This window comes from Dipodomys merriami, unplaced genomic scaffold (assembly GCF_024711535.1).
Source record: "Dipodomys merriami isolate MVZ:Mamm:240054 unplaced genomic scaffold, mDipMer1.0.p SCAF_7, whole genome shotgun sequence".
Taxonomy (NCBI): Eukaryota; Metazoa; Chordata; class Mammalia; order Rodentia; family Heteromyidae; genus Dipodomys; species Dipodomys merriami.
The window spans coordinates 18,042,501-18,057,004 of record NW_027206290.1 but is presented as its reverse complement, the minus strand read 5'-3'; the positions used below and the strand labels follow the sequence as shown (position 1 = coordinate 18,057,004).

The 14,504-nt window shown below is 45.5% G+C and overlaps 1 long non-coding RNA gene across 1 annotated transcript in view; it reads left to right on the top strand.

Annotated features, from left to right (window-relative positions):
• The first annotated feature begins 118 nt into the window (after positions 1-118).
• Positions 119-14,504, top strand: part of LOC138817215 (uncharacterized) — a 17,748-nt gene continuing 3,362 nt past the window's right edge. The window contains exon 1 of the long non-coding RNA XR_011368780.1: positions 119-313. This is a non-coding gene — a long non-coding RNA (uncharacterized lncRNA). The remainder of the gene's footprint in view (positions 314-14,504) is intronic.

Sequence of the window (14,504 nt, the reverse complement as noted above, 5' to 3'; positions counted from 1 at the left end):
GGGCGGGGCCGAGACCCGCGCTGGGCGTGAGGGGGCGGGGCCTGGAGGGGGCGGGGCGGAGCCTGGCACGCGCCGTTCGCACGCGCGCGCGCGCGCGCGCGGCGGCAGCAGGGCCGCTGTCAGACGGTAGAGGCCCCAGGGCCTCCCTCCCGCTTTCCTTCCTTCTCTCCCGGCCTCCCTCCCTCCCGCAGCGGCGGCGGCGGCGGCGGCGGCGCGGGCGCTGCGGGCTGGGGCTCTGAGAGGCCCTGCGTCCGTCCTTCCCGGCGCCGGCGCCCCGCTCTCTCCCCCGCTGTAGGCCGCCCGGCTCGATCAGGTGAGTCTCCCTGGGCCGGGGGTTCCCGGCGGCCCCCGCGCGGGGCGGACGCGGTCCCCGGTGCTGCTCCCCGCACCCCGGGCGCCGGGTCCGGTTCCCACGCCGCAGATGGGGAGGTGGCGGTGGGGAGCGCACCTCGGGCGTGGGCCGAGCCGGAGGGAGCCCGGGCCCGCGGGGGGGCAGGGGGGAAGGCGCGGCCGGGCGGCGGGCTGGGGTCCGCAGGGCCGGGGGCCTGGCGCTCCAAACCCGGCCCTTCCCGAAGGCCGCGCCTGGGCGTCCCGGTCCCGCCCCTCCCCTCGGCCCAAACCCGGTTCTAGATCTCTCCTCCCCCCCCCCCCCCCCGCCCTCCTACCCAAGGGGCGTGCCCTCTGACCTTTTGTCCTCTGCTGGCCCGTTCCCAGCAAAGGAGGGAGTGGCGGTGGTGAGGTGCTGAAGATCCCCATCCCCACCCTTCCCCCTGATTGGGGAGTGGGTACTGCCCTACTTCTGTTGCCTGGGTCTGTCTGTCTCTGTCTGTCTGTCCTCCCCGCACCCCGAGCCCCAGGCACTTTTCATTCTCCCTTAGCGCAGGAGGGGGCGCGGAGAGGGCCAGCTCTCCCCACACTCTTCCGACCCCAGGGTGCCCTCCGTGTGTGTGTGTTTTTTTTTTTTTAAGTCTTCTGTCACTCTAATCCATTGTGTCAATCTAGGTCAGGGTTGTTTCCACGCAGGAGATTTTTGACAGCAACCATCACACCAAGCTATTATGAAGTGCGAAGTGAGTTCTGGAAGGACAGATCAGACATAGAGCTGTTCTTCTCCAACACAGTGTCTTAGAGGGAGTCGCCATCAGTAAGAGGCATTTTAATTCACACGGTACACATGCTTTTGTATTTGGTTGACATCTTTCCAAATGCTAAAGGAGGTAGTAACATGTATCGTTTTGTAAGTATTTATCTATTGTTGGACTCATCAAAGTCTCCATAGGAAGATGGAGGGTCTTCTGTCCCTCTTCTACCGTTGTACTTGGAGGGACTGAGATGTCGTGTGTCACGTACTCGAGTCCATCATAACTTGGAGAGAAAGTTCTAAGACCAAACATTTTCTAAAACTGAAACTATTGGAAAAGTTAAATGCAAAGTCAAACTCAAATCTAAGCAAATGGACCAAATTCTGTAGTTAGGCCAAATTCCGAAGTTAGTTTTACAATGAACTCTATGTATTGACCCATTAACATCTTTCTTTACCTCATCTCTACCAACTGGATATGTATATTTTATCTTGCTGATGAGAAACTCAAGAAATGTTATTAGGGAAGAGTTAAAAACGATGGTCTTTCATTTATACAAATAGAAAACTTTACTGACAAGGGAATCAAATTAGGAATCAGAAGACTTCCTCTAGCTTGTCCTTTATTTATAGTGCCATGCTTTTTTTGTTTTTGTCTCCAAAACTTTTTAGACAAAATTGAAAGACTTACATGTTTGGAGGAGGTTTATGTTACATTTTTCATCTATTTTAAAATGTAGTTTTCCTGAAAAAGTCTGTTCCTTGGTATAAAATATGTTTTAAATTAAAAATTAAGACTACAACTGGGGAATGAGAGAGAGAGACAGGGAAAGAGGGAACACCTACACTAAGCAAAATGAAAGCAATGTAAACATCACCTGATGTGAAAGAAATAAATGTATTGTCAAAGCTCATAGAATTCACAAACTCTATAGACCCTGATAATGATTATTTGTCTTGTGAAGGTTAATATGTGTTTGTGACTTTAAGTATCACTATTCCACAATACTGTGAAAGATGTGAAATTTATGTAATCACATAATCTCAATTAAAAAAAAAAAGAAGGGATTAGGAGCGATGGGTGACAGTGTCACCTTGAATACAAGGTGTCTGACACCTTGTATTCATATACTGTTTTGTAGAATGGGAACTTCTTTGTACAACCACTTATAATTTTAAAAAAAGACTACAGCTGGGCATGGGTGGCTCACACCTATAATCCTTGCTATTCAGGAGGCTGAGATCTGAGGATCGGGGTTCAAAGCCAGCCTGGGCAGCCAGACTTAACCACCAGAAAACTGGAAGTGGTACTGTGGCCCAAGCTCAAGTGGTAGAGCACTGGCCTTGAGCTGAAGAGCTCAGGAACAGTGTTCAAGACCCACAACTAACCAAAAAATAAAATAAAGACTACATATCTTTTTAAAAGTCAACCTGGCCAGGTGCTGGTGCCTGTAACCCCAGCTACTCCGGAGGCTAAGATCTAAGGATTGTGGTTCGAAGCCAGCTAGGGCAGGAAAGTCCGTAAGACTCTTAATCACATAAAAAGCAGGAAGTGGTGCTGTGGCTCAAGTGGTAGAGTGGTAGCCTTAAGCAACAGGAGCCCAGGGATAGTGGCCAGGACCAGGGTTCAAGCCCCAGGACCAGGAAAAAAAAGTGAACTTGAATTATCTACAATCAAATCAAGCAAGCAGAATATATCCCAAGTAATCATGTACACACCTGGTTAAAGTTAATTGGTTTAATAAAAATACTATATTTATCCCAGTTATTTATAGTTATAATGTTTCTTAGATGATACTTGAAATAATTTACAACAGTGCCTTGATCCTTGACTATCAAAACATGTGAAATCTGCAAATGCACCGAATGTAACATTTTGTTAAACACTATAAGGAAGCCAAGATATTAGGTATAATTATAGCCCAACCCTAATATTGCATTGCAGGGCTGAAATTCTATAACCAACACAATGATAGTACACTTGTGTCTGTTTTAAACTATACCAGAAACTATATATACATTTGAGTGTATACTCCATTCAACTAGTCATTTTGGAAGGCTGTCACTTTTTAAAATGATGCTTCCATTACTCAAACTTCATTTGTAGCTTTTGATGGAACACTTTTCAGTGCCCATTAGTACATTTGTTTAAAAAAAAAAAAAGGGGGGGGGAACAAGTCTTTTAGAGTCTTTCAGTGTCCTGAAGTACAAGATCAGTGCTCAAGTCAGTACAATAGCATTTGAAGTCAAGCCAAGTTGAAAGGGTATTGGATGGCTTTTTTGAGCTGCTTTTACACTAGTTTTGAGATCACGATACCAACATAGTGGGTACATAATTTGAACAAGGGCAGCACCATTGGTATAACAGCAGCTGGCACAGAACAGTGTTGAGAGTGCTCATTTGGAAATATCAGTTCTCTTCAACTGTCAATGAATCATGAAGTTAATAGTCATGTACATGTATGGTACATTAGGATAGTACTGCCTTGGTACTACGGAGACATACTACTTCAGAAAGTTGTCATGAGTTTTGTTGGCTGATTCTGGGTTTTATGAGAGTTTACCATTCTGGCATAATTCTAAATGCTATTGAGTCCTAGAGTATGTAAAACAATCAGGATATCACACCTAAAATAGGATTGTTCTACATAATTCATGAAATTGGTGAATTATATTTACCAATTCAAGGAATTTCCTTGAAATTTAAGAGTCATCCTCATCTGAGAAATCAGATTTCACCTGTATTCTATCTAGTGAGCAAAGCTTTCCACCGTTACAAAGAAATTCCAAAATTTTTAGAGTACAAGTAAAATCTAATGTAGAGCTAAAACATTTGTAATTTTTAGTGGTTGATTGTGAATATAGACACTAGATATGTAATGGAATCACTTTTTGTACTACTGTTAAGTTTATAATATACTAGCTACTGTACAAAATACAGAATCTTGCAATTCTTTTTTTTTTTTTTTTCAGTTATGTGACTTGAACTCAGGGCTGGGCACTGTCCTTGAACTTTTTGCTCAAGGCTAGCACTCTACCATTTTGAGCCACAGCTCCATTTTCGGTTTCTGATGGTTAATTACAGATAAGAGTCTCATGGACTTTCTTCCCTGGGCTGGCTTGGAATTGTGATCTCAGCCCTCTGAGTAGCTAGGATTACAGGCATGAGCCACCAGTGCCTAGCTGGAATCATGCAATTTTAACCTAGTGAATTTACATTCTTATTATGATCTTTAAAACCAAAACATGGGAAAAGGTATAGAAAAAATAGCAAAGTAAAAGAGAAAGAGTCCAGAAGGAGAAAGACCATGGAATTTTTAAATCATAATTATTTGAATTCATTTGAGAGAAGGATTTATCATTATTATCTAGAAACCAGCAGAAAGCCATTTAAGATTTGAGAAAATAATTGAACTCTGACTGAAGACTATGGAGAGCAAGACAAGTAGATAGAATACAATCATCTAAGTAGAAGTTTTTCTGAGTTGAGGTCTAATACTTTAGTATTATCTATAAGGCTATGAGGTCATTGGTACTTAGTAGAAATCTACACCATGTTGAACAGAAGAGATAAAGACCAATAAGCAAAGATGATGGAGTTTTTGTGCTTAAACTGATGTTACAAATGATGGTACTCTTACATAGGGAAGATCAGCCAAAAGACAAGAGATAGGAGCAACAGTCCCCCAACAAGTTCTCTCTTTTCCCAGATACAGTGGGACATGAAGATTAGCTACATAGTTGAGCCAAAAATAATATCCTAAGCATTTATAAGGTCAGGAAATTGGATGACTTTGATTATTGCCTAGACATTAGAGCAAATGGGCCAAATGGACCCTGAATGCTAGGGTTCTCTACACCTGACTAATAGGTCAGCAAACCAGGTTCAATTCTAGATGTTTTCTGTGGAAAGACCTTGTACTGTTTGTCCATTAGACAGACAAAACAGTTCCTCTTAGGAGTACTAGGGAAGATCAAGTGCCCAGAGAACCCTCTATAAACAGTGGCCATTATGGGAAAACCATTGACAGTGATGTTGAATATTTTAAAATTTAAGTTTATGAACTTTTATACCTTCAGGAGAGGCAAGGGAATTTTTAGTGTGGTTTGGGTAGTTCTAAGTGATGGGTAGTGCTTGAAGCTCATCTCTTCTCTGTTGAGAGGTTCTTGACTTTAGGTTTATGAAATTCACATCTGGATCCCGAATCTAGAACTAGTAGGCTCTTGTCCTTAAGAATTCCAAAGCATCCTGTGGAAGAAAGTCAGTGTATGTAATAGTGATGCCTACCAATTGTGAATTACAATTGTAATTCACAGAGTAATTGATCTTCCTCTAAACTGAAGTAATGGGAAGGATTTTGTTTCTGAAGTGCTGTATGTGTGCCTGGTTTGTGTACTGTAGTACAGGTTTTGTAGGTTAAGGTAATGGTTGTAGTCCTTGAATTGTCCTGCTAGTTAATGAAAAATACAAACAAAAGTAAAATTATCCTTGAGAATCTTCAGGTTCATGAGAAGTACTCTGTTGCTGTCAAGAGGTTTTTGTGTTTTCTTTTTCATTTCCTAGACTAGTTGCACATAAAGAACCTTGATGGCTTCCTTAATCCTGTCAAGCCTAGATCTGCAGCTGAGCACTGGTTGGACACTGTCCTTGTGGACAAGTCAGGCCCAACTCTGGGCGTTGATTCTTACATTCTAAAAGGGTCTTCATGGCTTGAGTTCCACAAATTGGCCTACTTGTCAACTAGAAGCATATTTCTTAAACAGATAATTGTTATTCTTTCCACAGTAGCAACCCATTTCTGCCACAGAGGCAGCAAGACCTTGCAGACCATTTCAAAAAATTAATATTTGTGTCTTGCATTTTCTCTTGTCTTCCCTCTGGGTACCTAAAGATGCCAAGAATATAGTAGGAAAGGAAATTTCCCTCTATCTCCTAGCAATCCCAGCACAGATATAGTGAGGATCATTGGGCGTGGCTTCTAGAGAGGTGGAGAGGGAACTAACCAGCTGAAGCCTAAAAGCAGTGCCCTTTCTCTGAGGTCACAGTTAGAGGAGTTGTTCTCTAAAGGTTTATTGAGTATCTTACACACCATGACATTTCATTAATTCACACTGTGTGAGCAGCCATTTGAGCCAGTATAATGTGATGGCTAAGGAAAAGGGGCATTGTATTCAGACTGTTCGTGTTTCAGTATCAGATCTGCTACTTCCTAGCTGAGCAGCTTGGGCATGTTTTTAATCGCTCTGAAACTCAGTTTTTTTTCTCTACAGAATGGCAATGACAGTATGTGCTTGCTAGGTGGTTGTGCCTGAGTTGAGTGTTTAACACATAGGAATGTAATACTGGGCTTGGAGGGAGAAGGAGGAATGTAAAGAAATAGATGGTGACAAATTGTCGTCTTCAAGGAGCTTAGATGTTTCTCTGAGGGGATTGAATAAAGAAGAAAAGAAGTGACAGCAGAGGGCAACAAATGGTAGTGCCAAGTGGGCCGCCGTGATAATGAAGGTTCAGCTGTAGGCCAAGAGTAGGCTGATGGCAAAAGGTTGTAAGGCAGATGTGGGGATTTCTCTCTGGATTTGCAGGCCAGATGGGATTCCCGTTCTGTAGAGTGGGAGTAAGAAGGCATTCTTCACAAGGGGAAGAAGTGAGCCAAACAGCAGGGTGGAAGTGTACCAGAGGAGGAAAGTGTGCCATCATCTACACCGGCCGGACAATCCTTGGCATCCCAGTACCTAAACTTCTATAGCTTCAGTTCCTTCAGCCTGAAAATCAGTATAGCTGTACCCATCACATTAAATGGAAGGAATGATCCTTGTAAGGCCTAACATGGTGCTTGGTATTTTCAGTCCAATAAAGATAGTTCATTTCATGTTTTCAGGGGATAGTGGGAAAGCTGTCTGCCTAAAGAACTGTATTGCCTCCTGTAGGCAGATCATGGAAAACAAGCCAGAAATGCCACTTAGTGCCGAAGGGGGATGGTAAAAGGCTTGAGAGGCTCCCTTGTGGTTGTTCCCATCAGAATTATGGAGGCTTCTGTGTAAAGGGGGAATTTAGGATAGTTATTCTCAAAGCACTTTGAAGACTGTGTGGGAAAAGCAAGGAACCCATTTGAGCGTGTGTGGGGATCAGGTTCTAGACTAGGATAGTGGCAGGGTGATCAGACCTGGGTTCCTAAGCTGCTGACCATTTGCAGTCCAGCAGGAGGGCGGGGAGAGATTTTTGTTTGCTTTGTTTGTAGACTTCTAAAAGAGTGTCAGTTGTGCAGAATAACACTAAGATACATTTATAACTTTGGGAACTTGAGCTCCCTCATTCACCAACTATAAAGATGATAAGTAATGATGCTAAATAAACCCCTCAGTTTCCTTCAGCTTATATAGCTTTTAAGAAAATCCCTTTCTCCTTTGTGTTATTAGGGTAGATGGAGAGCATGTCTTTATTGGGTTCCATTTATAGCTGTATGGAGTTTGAGGTTAGGATTGCCCTCAAGGAGGCCCTGAGATAAATGGAGAGGACCCAGCCAGGCAACTTGACGACCTTATTTGGTGATAGTAAAAACTGGATGATATTCTGTCCTCTCTTAGAGATTTGATTAAAAACACAAACTCAGAACCGATTGAATTCTAGAGAATTCGTTTCTATTGCCTCACATCCTTTTTTTTTTCACCTCTCTCCTCGTTCTCTCTCCCCTCTCTTTCTCTCTCTCCTGTCTATAGCAGTTTTGTAATGGGAGAGTCCCATGGTAGGTAATTGTACTTCCAAAGAAAATCACAGTGATTATATGAGCACCAATTTAAAAAACAACAACTGGTAATCCTAACTGTAGAAGGTCTTAAACATTACATAGGAAAGGATAGTCTGACCTACCAGATTTTCTGAACTTGGCTGCTCTCTGATTTAGCTACCAGGGCAGTGTCGCAGAATAGCCTGGAGAGTGCTTGCCTTGGTTAGCAAGCCCAAGAAGGAGAGAAAGTGACAGAGGAACTCTGAGGTTAGGAGTGAACCACACTGGCTTAGTTCTCACACTTCTGAGTGGGGGCAAGGAGTGCATTGCATCTCTTTCCATGACCTGAGTGTGTTTATTTCAGTCATATGCTGGGGCAGGGAAGAAGGAAAACATTACCCTAGAAGGAGGTTTAAGATACAGACATGCAGCTCTTGTCCCTCTCCATTTCATTGTTGTCTGGAAACAGAGCCCCCCCCCCCCCCAGGGAAGGAAGGGGGAAAGTAAAAGACTGCCCACTTCTTAATGAAAGATTTATGAATATAGAGTCGATTCCTGACATCCCTGCCACCATAACAAACCATCTAAAGCATCCCTGGCAGAGGACCAGGGGCAGGTAGCATGGGGAAGAGGAGGGTCTGCAGGGGACTGCCAGCATTCATTCTGTGAAGGGGCCAATCAGAGGTGAGCCTCCACTCTTCCACGGAGGCTGGTCTTGGAGAGGACCCCTATGCAGACGGATTCCAGCCTCACTTCCTTTCCCAGCCTCTGCCTATGCGTTTGCTGTGCCCCCCCTTCCTCTTTTTTTATTTTTTCAATTAAATGAATTAATTACTAGGCATTTAACTTTTTGCTAGACTCTTTCATTATACCCAGAGTTGTTGCTGAGCAGCAAAGGGAAGTAATAACATTCGCAGTGAGGGGCAAATCCTGTTAATGAACAAATTAAAGTTCAAACAGTGATTCAAGTTCACAACCTCTCCGTGGCTCTTCTCTTTAATAAGAGTTATACATGTTACTTTCCTCGCTCTTTTCTCCCTTTTATTACTTTTTAAGCTTTTCATCAACACTACCAGGGCATATTTGAGGCTCCCAACCTTTCAGCCCTGACAAGGCCTACAGCAGTTATAATCCTGTCTTAATTTGGCAACTTTTGTAAAACACATAAAGGGCCCTGGGTCACCTTTGGTGACCAGGGCCCTGGGTGACCCCATAGCTTCTACCTCCTGCCAGGCTAGCCAGGAACTTTATGGGCTGCTCCTCTGCCATTCAACCACTTCTGGCAATCAGGCTCAGATGACTTACCCACCCCAGGGTAGAGGCAGGCAGACCAGCACACCAGTGCTGGAGCCCTTGGTGCTCTCTTAGCTATTACCTCTGCAGTCATCCTTTCCTTCTAGCTAGATTGCAACTGGGGACAGAGGAGGGGATCAGGAAGCAGAAAGAAAGGGAGGGAGGAGGGAATGAGGGAAGGAAGGAAGGAAGGAAGGAAGAAGGAGCCGCCTCTGAACTAGAAACCTATATGGGGAATGGATTTGAGGTAGGAATGGGTCCATTTGTCCTTAGTTGCAATGGGAAGAGCCCTGGAGGAGTCTAGTGTCTACTCCCCCCATTTGTTTTGCACTGTGGATTGCGTGGGGGCCTTTTCTACTTCAGCAACTGGCTTCTCACCATCAGCCCCCTGAGTGTGGCTAGATATAATCACCATGACAACTGCAGTCTATGAGCATACACATAATAGAGATGAAATAGACAAAAGATTAGCATGCCATGGAAAGTACAATAAGTTTCTTATTTAGCATTTAGATAACTGTCTTTCCTTCGGAGCGAGCTTCAAAGTTGAAGCCAGTTTAGACCAAGAGGATTAATTCTTTCTCCCACATGCTTCATTGAATCTCTCATTACCAAACTTTGTCTGTATTGATGTAAGATTTGATTGAAGATTAGAGCATTTAGCAAATCTTGCTTTTCTGCATGTATCAGGTCCTTTCAAGCACGGATCGCGGTGCCCAGTGGTCAATACCCTTACTTTTATCCAGTGTCTGCTTCATTTAAACTTAATCAACTCCATCAATGAACTGGAACAGGGAAACGTCCCTGCGGTAAGAATGTTGTGCTTTTGTGGGATAATTCTTTGCTCTTTCCCAATCCGTTGGCGTTAAACCTAAAATTGCACTATGATGAACTTTTTTTTTTTTAATCAATATGATAATGACAATTGGGCTTGAATGCTCTGGTAAGACTTCGAGTAGAGCGGGATCTGGTCCCTATTACCAAAACAACTTACCATCCGGCAATAGTCTGATTCCTTTTGTGTGGCTTTAATACCTTTTCTTGCCTGACATTGAATATTGCTCAAGCTGGAGAATGATGCATCTTTGTAGGGAAAGCTCGTATGTCACAGCCAGAAAGTGAAGCAGACCGATTGGTTGTGTGAATTATCTGACTCGCTACAGTGAGTTATTTGCACTGTTTCCCTACCTAGTCAACAAGTTCCTGAGGTATAGTAGAGATCAATCAAAACTGACAGCCCGCGTGTGAAGGCTTTACTGTGTAAATCTGGCGCACTCATCCTGGCCATGCCGGCCCTGGCATCTGTATATCATTTTTATACTGCTACCAGTAGAGCAATTTCAAAAGTATTTGCAAGGAAAATGCGTGTCCCCATCTGTTCTTGGAAGCATAAATGTGCCACCTTCAGAGGGTTTTCACTGGTAATCATATCTTTAATGATCAGCAGACTAGTGATATATACCTTTCCATAAAATGGGGTTTTCTTCACTTTATTGTGATTGGCTAGAATAAATAGCTTTTCCATATGTTAGGGAGATAAAATATAAGATTAGCAGAGGTTGTTTGTTGGATAGTAAACAAAAGAAACAATTCATTCCAAATAATCTTTGAAAAGAAGCAACGACAAAATTAAGTTGCAATAACGGAGCATCTGAGGCCCCACGTCAGGAAACAGACCTTGTTCCTCCTCGGAAAAGGAGCCGTTTAAGAGCTGAAACTCGGAATCTGCTAGGGGCTCCCTTGGCTTATTGTGGAATCAGGGGAGGGAAAGGAGAAGGGGGGAACAGGGTGAGGTTGCTTTACCTAGCAAGGTCCTGCTTCCTCTCCCACCCGCCATCTCCACCCGGCAGCTGTGCCCTGGTAAATCTGGTGCGCTGGTGTATAAGCTGCCACCCTGCTTTCTCTGCCTGTCTTTCAGGAAGAGCTAGGTTATTCATGCACTCTAAAGGTTGTCTTCCTCCACTGAGGTTTCTGTTCTCCCACAGAAAAGGGACAATTCTAAAAATGAGAGTTTGGGAGGCCCACTGGCGATCTCTTTGGACATAAACCCTTTTAGTGAGTCTATCCTACCAGTGCAGGTGACAGTCAGCAGGTGCAATCAGGCGCTCACCACACCCCCCAACCACACTTGCATGCACCACTTTTCCACTAGGAGCCAGGGAAGCCTTTTCAGATACAGCCTCTTTTGGTTTGGGGGAACCATCCTGGCAAAATTTGAGAGCTTTTCTTAGGACCCTCAGACCCACAGGTTTCAGAGTAGTGACTCCCTGTGCTGGAGTTTCCAATTCCATCTTGTTTGAAGGTCTAGGACAGACCCTTAGCTGTAGGACTCCAGACTCTAAACAGTGCCCCAACCTCCCTGCTCTCCAGAAAGTAAGCGTGAGTTCATGGACTTGTTCTGCCTCCATCAAGAACCGACCTAGAGGAGAAGGTTAACTATTAACATAGACCCAGTCGTTAGCTTACAGTTACTCTTTCCTCTTAAGTGTTGCCATTGGCTTTATTTTTCCGGAGAAAAATAAAAGAAGGGGAAAACTACATCTTTGTACCTCCTTCCTGTACATTCCCCAGAATTCTTTGCTCTCTCTCCCTAAATGCCTGCTGCTCTCACTCAACACAAGTATGCTGCAGGAATGTGCGGGTGTTAGTTTCACGGTGGGGAATGTGGGTCTCAAGTAGAAAGTCCCATTAGCATCTTAGCTTGTGTTAATTTCCAGTCCTTTAGACAGTAGGAAACAAGCATCTGATACACAGGGCCAGAGAAAGATCAGTAAGCCATTGTGGAAAGATTTTGTTTTAAAATTTCCCCAGACCTTTTAACAGCATCATCTTATAGGCTGGGTGGCACGCAGACAGGCAGATTTGCCGATTCTGGTTTACAAGTAGATTACAATTTGCTTCACCTTATACCAGAGGCACAGCAGTTTTCACAATTAAGATGAAAGGAAAGGCAAGCTATACTTGTTTCTACCTTGGGTTGTCATAAACTGCAGGTCTTCAGTGAGGTTGCTTACAAAGAAATTCTGGCATTATGTTCTATTTGAAACACTATTGGCACTCAATTTAAAAAACGGGGTTTCCTGCTTTCTATGTATTTAAGTTTTGATCCCCATTTAGTATTGTTTTTCAAAAAATGAAGTAAGATTCATTGAGTGGTTTTGTTCTAGACGAGATAAATCTTGACCTTTGGTCTGCCAGGATGCTGTTAGGATTCTAGAGGACAGCCTCCAGAGTTGGCACCATTCCACACTTCTGTGCCCAGAGGCCCCTTCTTACTCAGAAGCCTCTGCAGGAAGTTGCTGCTCCCACCAGAGTGGAAGTCGCCTGTACCAGCTGGTTGAGGCTGAGAGTTACAGAGATCCAGGAAGGGACCTAAGACACCCACATTGTCTTGAAACCCAGGACTTGAAGCTGTCTGCAGTCTGGTTGGTTCCCAATCCCAGACCTGGGACACCAAACGGAAGTCGTCCTGCACGCAGTACACAAGAACTGAACATGTTAAGCCGGACACACCCTGTCCAGTGTGAAATTTTTCTACAGCACAGTAGTGCTGTCCACGATCGATGTGTCACTGCCACAGAGGCCCCACGCAGGGCTCCCACTCAGATAAACTACACAAGTGTCTGGCTACAAATGGAATTCCGATTTTGCAAAACCAGAACACTGCTCACCTTAAAAAAAATTTAACCTGTATTCTCAGATATTTGAAAATGTAGATACAGTGGTAATTTAGAATGGTGGTAATTTTTAATTACACCTCATGCTTACAGTAAGTAAATTATGTAGCTTATTTTTTAAGGTGGCCTTTAATAAGACTGGCATGAGCAGGTTTTCTGAAGCAAGCGTAGGGAAACAGCTCCTTTGGTTAAGGAAAACAACGGCAACAACGAAATACCCACCTCACCTAATAAAGATGAAATGAACTAAAATGGACCAATTAAAACAGGGTGAGCCAAATTACTGATACAATGCCCTCTGGATCTTACTGATGCCACAGTGTTTAGAGTTGCCAGAAAGTGAACATTGGGGGGGGGGGGGAGTTACAGGAGTTTATTTTTTGTTCTCCTTGAAGGCGAATAGAAACCACACCACCAGTTTGGGTCACTCCAGGCGACGCGGATTTCCCACTTGTTTCCGGAGGAAATGGCCGAAAAGCCGCGTTTATTTGATGAGCGTAAAAGCTGTCGCCCGGGGCAGAATTTCCGCAGTCACCCCTCATGAGCACTGTTGGGGAGCTTTTCGTTTTAGGCCAGAACAACTGGGTTGAGCGATACATAACTGGAAGGGAAAAAAGGGGGGTGCCTTTCCCACAGTGGTGCTGTGCGGATGGGGTGCCTGGGTCGTGGTCGCCCCGGAAGCGGCGGGCCCAGCCTCCCAGACCCCTGCTTCCTCCCAGGCTTTGGTCCCGTGCCCCTGGGCCGTGACCGGGGCCGTGGGGACCTGCCTGGCGGTGGGCTTCTGGGTACGACAGGCTCACCGGACCTGGGGGTGGTGTTGGGGGCCGTGTCCGCGGGGGGGGGGGGGTCGGCCTTGCGGGGGCCGCGCCCTTCCGACCCCCCCCCCTTTTCATGTCTGGGCGCCTCCCTCGGGGGCGGAAGCACACCGGGATTCTCCAGGCAGAGGGCGAGGCGGTGGGGACAGGCGGGACTGGGATTCCAGGGCCACTGCTGGGCCCCGATCCCCCCTCACTCCGTCCCCCTCCTCCCACCAGGGACCGGAGACGCCCCCTGCGACCGGAGCCCCGCCCCCGCCGGCCCGCCCCGGCCCCGGCGGGCTCGGGGCTCACCCCGACCGGTGGGGGGGCGCGGCCCGGCCCCGGCCCCGGCCTGGCCCCGGCCTGGCCCCGGCCTGGCCCCGCCGCGGCTGCTGCCGGACGCCGGCGGAGCGGTTGTCAACTGTTTTTGTCACTCGGTGAAGATGCCTCGTCCCGGGCCTCTTGTTTCATTACGAAAACTCCCAGAGAAACCACCGGGCAGGATCAATCAGACGCAGGCAGCCAGACAGTTTTCTTGTACTTTATTAAAGTGTAATCAAACATCGGTTAAGTGGAAAATAAATATCCAGATCTAATAAGCTGCTCAGTCAGATCGTGTAAATGCAAATTACAAGCTGGTTCCCATCTTCCCGCCAGGGGATTGAACAAGCCACAGCAATTGCTCCCTCCACCGCGATTGTAAATCAACTAAAATAATGGCTGGATAATGACCAGTTTGCGGTTTCAAGCAGATTGAATGATAACAAACCGCGCGCGTCGCCCCAGCTTTTCATTTAGCATCTCATCATGGAGCGAGCAGCCCGCCTAACAGCTTGCCTCCCTCATTAGGTTGTTGTCTGCAGCCTGTAAATTCACGCCGCAGCCCGCAGATTACCTGACAAACTTCCTGAGAGGAGAAACTAGACGATTC